This window comes from Diadema setosum, chromosome 15, assembly GCF_964275005.1.
Source record: "Diadema setosum chromosome 15, eeDiaSeto1, whole genome shotgun sequence".
Taxonomy (NCBI): Eukaryota; Metazoa; Echinodermata; class Echinoidea; order Diadematoida; family Diadematidae; genus Diadema; species Diadema setosum.
In genome coordinates, this window is record NC_092699.1 from 18,412,077 (window position 1) to 18,424,631 (window position 12,555).

The window sequence follows — 12,555 nt, forward strand, 5'->3', positions numbered from 1 at the left end:
GCAGTGTGAGGCTACGCGTAGTTTATGAAAGCGAGGTAATTAATAGATACTAAGGAAATACAGTAAACGATAGAATTATTCTTTAATATAGCGTCATATGGTCGTGTGGGCCATTCATTGGAGTAGCATCAATTCTATACTTTGTATTCTTTCTTCTTTAAGTCATGTGTGTGAGTTTTTGCGGGAAGATTTTTTTTTCCGAAAAAAACTAATGTTTATAGATCGCTGACGTTGACCGCTACATAATGTGAATGTTTAGAGAGTGACGTGAAATTAATAACAAAATATAAACAGCCGCTTTTTTTAAATAGTCATGAATATCATGTACTGTCTAGCTGGTCTAGTCATTATTTGTACGTGCCTCGTAAACCACTTTATACCTGTTGTAAGGCTTGTTCCTGCTTGAACTTTAAAAAGCTGCTCATGTGGATCTACGGCTATCAGGGAAGTTTGTTGGAATGTCCTTTTTTTTTTCTTGTAAAGAAATAAAACACTTGTTTAATTCTGAAATTGTGAAAATGCGTCCTCCGTCATTGTCGGTGACGTCCAAACAATTTGGCTTCAAATGCTGTCGAGCTCCGGATCAAATTTTCGCATTTTATATTTAATGATAAAACATGAAACTTTATAAAATACATATATTATATTTATATCGGTGGATTGATGTGTGATTTGTATATATTGAATTTATAAAGAGGTTTATATCCCAGTTGAAATGCTAATAGCACTGAATCTAATAAATATAATGATACGTGTTTGATTCCTTAATTAAGAGGTCTAAGAAGCCTCGGCAATTTTTCTACTTCCCCTTTCCTTGTTGACATGTACTATCATTGAGGTGCTTATATTGTCACTAGTTGTTTTGCCGTTATACAGCCTTTCATTGGGTGAACGAATAAACGACGCACTTGCTGTGCTCTGATCGACACGCATTATCCGAATATTGCAGTCATCTTCAAGACACTGTCATTTATGTAGTGACGCACGTAAAACGTAAAAAGAAAAGAGGCATAGTCGAACCATTATGGAGCTAGTAGCTCCATGACTGAACTTGGCTGAATGAGCTGAGATATGATTTTTTTTTTAAGTATATGAAGAAACTCACAGTCATACAGATGATTTGCTGTCACTATCAAGATGTCGAGCTTGCAAAACATTGCCAAAGTGATTTATTAATTTTTCAAACACTAAGACAAAATTTCATCCATAATATTTTGTCATCACAGTGTCACAAATATCACTATCAGTGATATTATATATTAGGGACATTTAATCAAGCGTTTTGTCAGACTTTTTTTTTCTGACAAACTGTTGTAAGCTGGGCAAATCTTTGCCTCTGTTTGGCTGAGAGCAAACTTGTCAAAAAAAAATCTGTCCAAACGCTTGATGAAATGCCCCAGAGGAGCTGTTGTAACTCCGTGGACAATGCCACGGACTGTTAAGCGAATGAATAAGGGCGAAGAGTATTATATTCAGACTCGAATAGATCACAGTGAATTTATTTATAACAACATCTAAAGGTGCTAACAAAATAGAAAATAAGCTACTTTTGTGCTTGGAAAATCATAATATTTACATAATTAAAAAAAAAAGTTCGTGAAGAATATAAAGAATCATTTAACCGATGTGTGATAATTTATCAAATTTGTCGAGGCTGAGATATTGCAACCAGAACAGAGGGACAAAGCCCGAAGCTAGTGATTATTTGGTTGTGTTCTTCGATAATTCCGTAACAAGTCTCTATGAACTCTCCTTGCCTCATTGTAAAGAGCAGTAAGATTAAGTAAGCAAACACAGAAACGTTTTATTTTTTGTCTGAACAAATATAGCCTTATGAAAATAAAATGTATCACTGATGAAAAAAAAAGTGTCAAATGAAGACAAATTCAGAGTGATCTATAGTCCATTGATCACGTTAATAGGCATTAATGATAAAAAACAGTAATGTCTAGCAATTTAGTTACATTCTTGTTTTTTTTATATGTAATTACTACTCGGCGTACTAGTAAATACACACTCGCACACACAATATACATATATAGGCCTTTATATATATATATATATATATACATATATATATACACACACACACACACACACATATATATATATATATATATATGTTATATATATATATATATATATATGTATATATATATATATATATATATATATATACATACACACTCACACACACACACAACTGGGCTTCACCGTACGTTCGCACGCCATCACCATCAAGAAATTAACAGGTTGATTCTGTTTGCTAAGTTTGTACCCCCTCCCCCACCCCCATAAAAGTCGCCGACATTTCTTAACTTTATCAACATAATACGTTTTCATTCTTCTGGAGATGCATTCAGTCAATTTGCATTTATTGACCCGAAGTAATCGAGTTCCATTTCCCACCACTGTGCCACCCAGGATTTAAATATCATAATGTATAGAAACTAACTTTAGTACCTGATGGGCTCACAGTGAGACTTCTATTCACTTTGGTGGGGCTGTAAAATCCTATATAATTAGTAGGAGGGATTTGGATGCGTTTTGATAAAGGAATTGATGGATTTTTTTACGTCTATAGAGATACACAAACACACACACACACAACTTCGTGGCCCCTTCAAAAGTTGCACTTGGACCTAGTTCTTCAGTTTTTGTCTTGGCGTGACTAGTGTGACTAACATCCAGTTACACCTCGTGATATATTGCTTCTTGATAGCAACAGGAAACGAGATTTTCTGCTTTCGTGAATCAATAATGTTTGTGTATTTGTGTGTGTGTGTGTGTGTGTGTGTGTGTGTGCGTGTCAAAATGGACTCGGTCTAATGCGATGAACATGTTATGTCATCAACCTGTAGAGAAAAAACTGAGACTTGTAACAGAAGCGTATATAAAAGGCTTGCTCATACCTACTTAACTTTACCGTCTGCAATCTTACCCACATCAAAGAAGAGAAAAGAAGCATAACTGTTGCATATAGCAGCTATAGCACCAATCAAGAAGAACAACAAACTTCTTGAAAAGATACAGTTTACAATACTTTTCAATATCTGAAAAACAACGACAACATCAACAACCAACTATGCATGAGATCTGTGGGTGCAACCGATCGACGTGACTGACCCGACACTTGAAAAGACTCCAAGAAGCAGCCAGAGTTCACGTAGAAGCCGTACGTGACAGATAAGCAGAAAGTTGAATTTCTTTCCCCCTATCAAATTCCAAAGTCACGTCAAACGCTCTTTATTAATACCAGATGGAATGCAAAGTTGCTCCAGCATCCAACTGCAGCAGCACAGATTTTTCTTTTTACTTGATAAAGGGGGATAAAAATCCAAGAGAGGTACAAAGAGCTTATCTTAACGAACACGATAAAAATTGTATTAGTGAAGTATAAACATGTTCGCGATAATCCCTTCGACAAACTCAAAAAGTATCTTTCTTTCTTATTTCTTTTCGCCTCTTTTTTTTTTCTTGTTTGATATTTTGTTGAATGCTGCATGTTATTGCTGGCTTAGGCCGTGGGAAAGCAAACCAAAATCTAACCTTTGTGATAGGCAGTATTGGTCTAACTTGTCTTTGGTAAACAAATCGAGTAAACAGCGCATGTGCCTCCGTCAATGCACATTAGTCTTGCCTACAGGAGATTTTCGCTTTTAAGTTTTAAAAGTTTTTTAGATCTAAAGTTCTTCAAAGGCGTAAACAGGTATTGGCATTTCCAGTTAGACTCTAAATGGCATGCACATAACATTCTAGATATCGGGTGTATACGTATATTGTGTGAGATCATTGAAATATGTAATATCAGCTATTTTGAAGAGAAGAGAAGAGAACCAAAATGAAACATCACCCTGGTTTATATTTTGTTTCTTTTTTGTCTGCTCTTGAAGGCGCAAAAGCTAACAAGTAGGTCTATTTTAGCTTCAGGTAATCCGTCGATATAACCATATGTATGTATGCGGAGATTTATATGTATATATATATATATATGCATATATGTATATATATATATATATATATATATATATATATATATATATATATATATATATGTATATATATATATACATATATATATATATATATATATATATATATATATATATATATATATATATATAGGGCCTATACATATTTCATGTTTCCCATAGCATAACGCCTTTACGGTATGACTTTCTTTCCGCTTTGTTGGTAATACATGATGTCCATCCAGCTTATTAAATTTAAATGTGTAACAGTCTTGATCAATACCTTACATGACATAGAAAGACACAAACATTCAAACGTTCCGCATGACCGAAAGCCACAGCATTAATCAAGTCTCGTGTAAAAATAGAACCAACCTATCGTTTTTATGCATCTCTTATTTGTTAATATGAATGGAAACTTACATGGACATTATTGTCTTGAAACAACGTGAAACAGCATAGTGTGAAACAATTTTTTCGTTAATTGTCCGGTGATAATTGTGCGTTGGACGCGTACACATTGATGTCACATCATTTCAAAGACCCCCAAAACAGAACATAAAACAGAGAGGCTCAATTTTTGGCCCTCTGTTGTTTATTTTCTACATCAACATTGCTCGTTCATCATTAAAATTGACTTCCATTCCTTTTGTTTTCGGATGACAGTAATGTATTATTTTCACATAAAGATATTAATGCTCCTATCGCCGTGTCAATCAGCTCTGTGTATAGCAAATGTGCAGTAATGGTTTGAAAGTAATAAGTTTTATTATATATAAATAACCCTTATTTCATGTATTTTCGAAAATGTTCATGCTCCACCTGTCACTCTTGGCAATAACAAATGGTACAGCTTTCACTTAGAAGTTATCTGTCAAATTCTTAGAGGTATAGCCGATATGACTTGGCATGATTATGTCAACAACGTATCTAATTCAATATCTAGAAATATTGGTATATAATATAAATTGACAGATTTTACATCTGTGCAATACAATATAATGCCTCCATTTTTCCGTTTCTGAACTATTGCATCATAGTTTAGGGAAACTGCTGCAAAACCAAGCACTTTTGTTATCACAAAAGAAAGCGATAAGAACATGCTCACTGTTCCACTACTTTGATCACACTACTCCTATTTTCAAAGATAGGAAAACGCTCAAAGCGGAAGACATCCACACATTCCAAACAGCCATTTTTATGTTTAGATATACCACACACTTACCTCCATCTTCATTTGAAATATTCTTCGCCTTTAATGTTAATATATACATTCATACCCCGTTCGACAATCATCAGACTTCCATCTCAAAAACTTTTGAACTCTACGCTCCTATACACGCCCTGACGTGTGGAACTTAATGGCCGACACACTGAAATCACGAACAACGCTTTATTCTTTCAAGGTTAAATAAATATTTACTGTCCAAATATACACCAGAAATTAAAAATATGTTTGACATTAGTATTTGAATATACAATCTTAATTTGTAGTATCATAATCATACACGTATTGATATTAATAATCATTCTGAACTTAACAAAAGTAACAGACATTCACTTTTTTTTTATTAAGTGCCTGAGCAAATTCTCAAACAGTACGATACAATGCAAAATTTCCCGCACAATATATTCCATTTTGTTTGCTGGTTTCCGCTCTCTTCAATACTCTATTCCCAGGCAGTCATCATTTTAAGCAAAATCTTAAATGGGAATGAAACCCCAAAATAAAAATAAAAAAAAATGTTCAGTGCGTGAATGCAGCAATATTAGTAGAATACATAAGGGGAAGTTTGAGGAAAATTGGACAATCGTTTCAAAAGTTATGAATTTTTGAAGTTTTGGTGAAGAGACCGCTGGATCAGAAGACTACCACTGATCATGACATCACATATGAACTACGATATGAAGAAAATAATTATAAAGAAAACTCAACATATTTTCACTTTTCTAGCACAATGAAAGAGCACTAGATTTACCTCTTTCAGAGAGAAGGGGTAATGATATTAGCCTTTAGTATGACAGTAGTAAGTCCATCGCAGGGAATGATGTGTTCTACTAATATTGCTGCATTCACTCAATCCAGAATTATGTTTGGGTTTCATTCCCTCTTAATATGTGCAGTCTGCTGTACTGATCCCTTGATGAATATTCCTTGTATTTGACATTGGTTATTCTTTTATATATACAGTTCACCTAATTCATTTTATACTGTGTTCTCTTTTCAGTAATGTGGAAAAAATATAATGATTTACAATGATGTTATTTTGTACTGACATACTTAAAATACAGAAATAAAACCAACCGATCAAACAAACAAACAAACAAACAAATATCGCTTGATTCGGTAGGGTAACACTGTTGAATGCCACTGTTGAGTAGCACAGTTGAATTACAATGAGTGCCGAGTTACGCAGTCGAGTAATTAACACCGTAGAGTAAGTTTGTTGGTTAACATTGTAGAGTAACACTGTGAAGAACACTACTGGGTATCACTGTCGAGTATTATAGTGAATAACACTTTGGAATAACACTGTTGGATAACACTTCGGAGTAACACTCTTCGGTAACACTGTCGAGCAATACTGTCGAGTAGCACTCTAAATCTATCTGAGAATAGAAACAGGTGTACTCCTATATGTCAGTACAATTGGATACAATGACTTCATAAATACACGGTGTCATGGAAATGTCATGTTTATGCATTAACAATATCGCATATATTTAACTAAGTGAACTTATAGTCACAGCACCTGGAATTTGAAGCCCTTTATCATGCCTGCCCGTTTTCACATAGTGATCATGGTTTCATCTGTTGATGTTTTATCAAATTATTTTATTTTTAACGTTTTTCTTTGTGTACTTCTTGGTCACAGAACGTGATATTTTTAAGCAATTTCTCAGGGTACCTGCCAATTTTCACGAAATCGTCATGGTTTATTTCATTATTCTGAGGTTTTGTTGAATTATAACTTTGTTTTTTCTCCCTTTTTCTCCCTTTATGTTTATAAGGTTGTTTTGTTTTGTTTTTTTTTTTTTTTTTTTACTGTTTAGCTTATTTGGGTGATATCTACATACATAAACACACACACACACACATTTATGTATATATATATATATATATATATATATATATATATATATATATATTCATACACATATATATTTGTATATATAAAGTAAAAAAGAGAAGCTTCTTTATTTATTTGTTTCATTTCTGTCAGTTTGCAATACATTCTTTGATCACAATGTTAGTCAGATAACCTCTGGGGATTTCAACACACTTTAGCATAATACATTAAGGCTTGCTTCTGTTGAATTAGGTATTTATTTTCATTTTGAATTTATATGCATGTGTCTAAATATCATTTTTGTACCTGCGCCTCAATGTGACAAGGTTACTTCTTTTTATTGATATAAATGGTCTGATGCAATGAAACAATGGGTTGAAATCCTAGTTTCTCTTTCTGTATGAAAAGGTCCACATACTCGTGACAACTACGGCTATTTTGGGGGACACCCATATGAGACCGCATCTTTGTTAACATCATGATTTCCGAATAGTTATAATAGTTTTTGTGTTTGCTTGAATAAGGTCGGCTTTTCATGGCTGCGCGGCGCTCCAATGTCTTCTCACTCTTTTTTAAAATCCTAAATATCTCTCTCCTTGGGTAAATTCTCCTCCATACTGGTATAAAAGCCGGTCATGAGACCACATACACATTAAACACGTTGCACAATATCCACATCCGGAGGAGCGCACCATGCAATCTTATTTTATTTCAATTCATGTCATGTCATGTCATGTCATGTCATGTCATTTTATTTTATTTCGTTTCTTTTCACTTCATGTCATTTCATTTTATTTCCAACAAAAGTATCAAGTACGATAATGACATTTGCATATATCCAAGCGTAATCAATGCAGTTCATTTATTTACACTAAGACAAAAGATAGTTTAAGGAAATGCATAGGCAAACTGTAACTGAATTGTATCAAGAAAAAAATGGAGGCAAAATGGAGGCAAGGCTTGTAGAATGCAGGATGCAGCTTGCGGTGTTTCATACAGCAGTAATTAAATTAGCTGCATTCATGTAATATTGTATCCATACATGTATACACCCCCCCCCCTCCCCACACACACACACACACACATATATATATATATATATATATATATATATATATATATACATATGTGTGTGTGTGTGTGTGTGTGTGTGTGTAATTAAATTATGCGGTATATATATATATATATATATATATATATATACATAATTAATATATAGTTATATATATATTTACATATGTATGTGTGTGTGTGTTTGTGTGTAATATATAAAGTATGACGATATTCTTTGACAAGACTAAGAAGTAAAGAAGTGATGCATATAGATTAGTTTTATACAAAATATAGATGAATACGATAACGAATGTGAATAAATTACCACAAAGATATTCTGCTTGAACTCAGGATTCCTCATGCTCGATCTCCTCTGCATTCTCCATCTCTTCTTTCCCCTCCCATCTCAATTTGTCTCGTCTACTCCTTCTGTTTCTTACTCCCTCCCCTTTCTCTTTCTCACAAGCAGAGCTTCAGCTTCAGTTTTTAATTCAAATCATTTAGGTATATGCTTTGTCATGCGTTATTTTTTTTTCCGGGGGGGGGGGGTAATTAAGTAATACAAACTGTGCCTTTGATTTAGTTCCCCACACTTTTGTTCTTATTTCCATTTTATATTACCATTTGTTGCTGAAGTATTCGTTTTGACTAACTTTTATGAAATTAAAAACAAAATGCCATGGCATTGTTATAATCATTGCAATCCAGTTATGTCTGTTTGCTTTTTTTTAAAACACAAAGTGGAAATGAATTCAAGTCAAATCAAACAAATAATATTATTTTTCAACTCGAACGTTCAACGCCCAATCACTTGCAAAATTATGCAACTGTGTATGCTGCCGTCGTTTCCTGAATCAGCATGTATTTTCATTATTAAACTAATTTTACATAAGACGTGTTACGGATTGTTTATCCCGTTTTTATTCTTCATACAGTACAAAGGTTAAGGATATGATTATTACATTTCATAGATATTTCATACATATTTTCAAGGCAATATCAAAAAGTTCCACCCCTCCCCTCTCAGGCAGCGTTGTAATCACTGGAATGGCAATTATTTCCTAGTTAAAGTTGGAGAATATGTTATCATTTCGGTTCCTGTTAATTTAGAACTTAATGAAATGACACTGCGAAGGGCAAAGGTCGTAACCAGTGCCTGGTCTAGCAGTCCTTTGACGTTCGAGGTGAGCTTGCGACAATGCTGAAGACTGGACAGGCGCCATGCAGACGACATGAAGTGCATCCAGGAGATTATTCCGGCTTAGAGGAGTGATGGCAAATAACCAGTCAGCCCGCGAACAATTCCTCGATCTCCCGCCCTGTGTAAGCATCTAGAGGGACAACAAGGTACTTCCAAAGTTATTCCTAAATTGTGGGCATTGTTTTCCTTCCACCAAACGGCTTTGATGGTCCCACTTCTTCAAATCCGCCGAAAATCGGATAACCTTTATTTCTTTTTATCGTTACGGCTATACTGTTGTCACAGTTAAGCTAACATATCAATTGCTTTTGAACGAGATTACAAAAGGGGTTTACCGATACCCATGTCGGCGGAAGATTAACGTGCGACAACCTTTTCTTTTTTTTTTTTTTTTTTGTAGGCTCAACTTCTTTGGAATGCATTCCTCTTCTTGGCATACAGCTCGCGAGCGAGATACACGAGCTCAATATCAGTCGAAATCGAGTGATTAATGACTATTTCGTGACCCGCAATCAAAAAGACAGGCACAAAGTCGACAATTGTCTCTGGTATAATCTGAAGTCTGTTGACCTTTAAAGGCAATGTAGTCACCCAAATGACGTTGAGATTTCATTTGCACAGATTAACCGGCTTTTTAACTGAAATTCTCCTAAAATCTCATTTCATTATGTCATTCATCCATCTATTTTCTTGCAGCTTGGGAACCATAAGTATAACTTGACAAAGTATATATATTTTTCTCTCTCTCTGGAAACTGAAGAAGTTCCAGAAACTTAACAAAAACTATAACTTACGCGTACATAGTATATCATCATGCCTTAACACGCCAAACTGTAAGCCAGTGAACAGCACCTGTTTGATATTGAAATGGTCACGATTATACATTACGATATAAATGTTTAACAAGGAAATAAGGATTTCATGTGTGCAATGTAAGCTGCGATCTTTGACTTGAATATTTCAAAAGAGCTACAATATAACGATATATAGGTGAGTAAAGATAAAAGCATCTTTTTAATTCTTATTGATCACTTCATAATTGATAACGTTTGACAAATGTGTTCAATAATCATAGTAAGGAAATCACTCGCAGTCACATGTACCTGTCATTTGCGAAGTCATCGTATCGTCAGTTGGTTTTGCTTTAAAAGAAAAATCCTTCAGGAAATGCACACAGGCCATGTAAAGCACAAAGTAATGTGAAGATAATGATTTCATAAAGCACATTATTCAAAAATTTTACAACATCGAAGTCCATATAACCCCTAAACAATGGTATAAGATACATTCTACCATCAGACTATGATAGACTGGGAATGTTGAAATCCTCACGCACTCTTACTGTCTTAATGACATGACAGACGACACAGGTGACATACCAATTATATCTGATTGTTTTGACAAGTAAATTGCTATTGAATTTCTACATCTTTTGAACCAATCAACGCATAATGGGACACATCATGTGTCTAATTAGCTCTGATTGACTAATCTAATTAATGATCCAATGAATTCATTAAAAGCTTTGGACAGATTATCAAATTTTCCTCAAACTGAAATCGATAACATCTGCTATCAAGATGGGGTATACATTCCTCTTGAATGAGATAGTCAATACATAGCGAGAACGTTTCCACACACAGCTCAAGATATACTAGAATGAGATGGTGACAGGAAAGTTCGAGTCTTAAATATAACTGCAGAAATGACCCTCACCCCGTCAGATCATTAAGAAAGAGTCAAGTGATGAATATTTGGAATTCGCTAGAGAAAATTCATGTAAAAACAGCGATCTTCGGTGAGCAATCAAAGGCGCTATCCCCACTCCCTCCAAGGACGTTCAACTCCCATATTCGATATACTCCAAGCAAACTAGTACTCGATGATCGAAGAAATTGTATAATATAGGATGTCATTATGGGCATATGAAAAAAAATGTGATGATGAAAAGGAGCTCTTGAAAGTAATTAATAATCTGAGGGTTACATACAGGAGAACAATAAATTTAGCTTGCAGAGGACAGATGCTATAGTGTAAAAGAAAAGAGGAAGAGTAACATTATAGTTATACAAGTGTCTCGTGTTCGTAACCCTTCCGTGACGGCAATCTGCAGGTCGTCATTGATTATCGATATGACTTGGGATTTCTTCAGATTAGTTCGCTATTCATGCAAGAGCTCATATGACTCAAGCATTGTTACTCACTCTTGTGACACACTTGAGTTAATGAAGTACCTTTGTCTTATTTCAATCGCTTCGTCAATAACGTTTCCGCTGCGGTTTGCAGATATTCAATATTGACGGGGTAGGCAGCCCATATCACGAGGGTTGGACACGCGATACAGGCAGCAGAGAGGCGTATAGTTTCGCCATCACGCGTCGACCGAGCGTGGCACACGATCACGAATGAATTCCCGTTTGTCTTTCTGAGATCGTTTTGTCAATAGCATTTCAGCTTTTTCGCTTATTCAATACAGATGAAAAAAAAAAAAGATGGAGAAAATCTATAGTGTGACAAAACGTCACTTAAGAATTCAACACGCCGCGTAAAACTGTTCAATCGAGCGTAGAAGACCACAAAATCTGCTGCGCATATGTGGAAGGACGAGAATGTGCAATACACACGAGCGAATATCCGCAAGAGTCGAAAATGGTGTATCGCCATTAGTGCTCGTACATAAAAATAAATGATTAAAATTTTATAAGGGCAGAGATCATCAATGCTTCATTTGTTGATCAAACAAGTAAATGGTGTGCCCTTGAAAATTGGGTCGTAGTGATTGCAGATTGGTAACTATTGAACAGAAGATTTATCGTTCCGAATGATTCCCTTTTCCTAGCTTCCAATACATTAATCATGATCTACAATAGCAACTGTATCTCAAATGAATGGAAGCAGAAGAGTTTCTCTAAGTCACGTTACAGAATGATTTCAACAGAAAAAATGTGTTCACACTTTCTGGACTTTTGTCCCTTTTTTTTCACTTTGTTTTGACTATGTTAGATAACAAGTACTTCATTCCTGCCAAATTTTCATTACATGCCAGCGTAAAACAGATTGTTTTTTTTTTTATCGTCTTCAATTGATGAATAATTTTCTGTGACGAGCAAGTCGTGTTCGTTCTACAAATAATTTATGATGTAATTTCACACACATTCAGTTCTTCGCCTGTACACATTTTTTTTTTCAGAAAAAAAAGAGGAAATAATCTCTCATTTGTTTCGTTCGTTTTCACTGTACATTGTTTTCGATGGGAGGA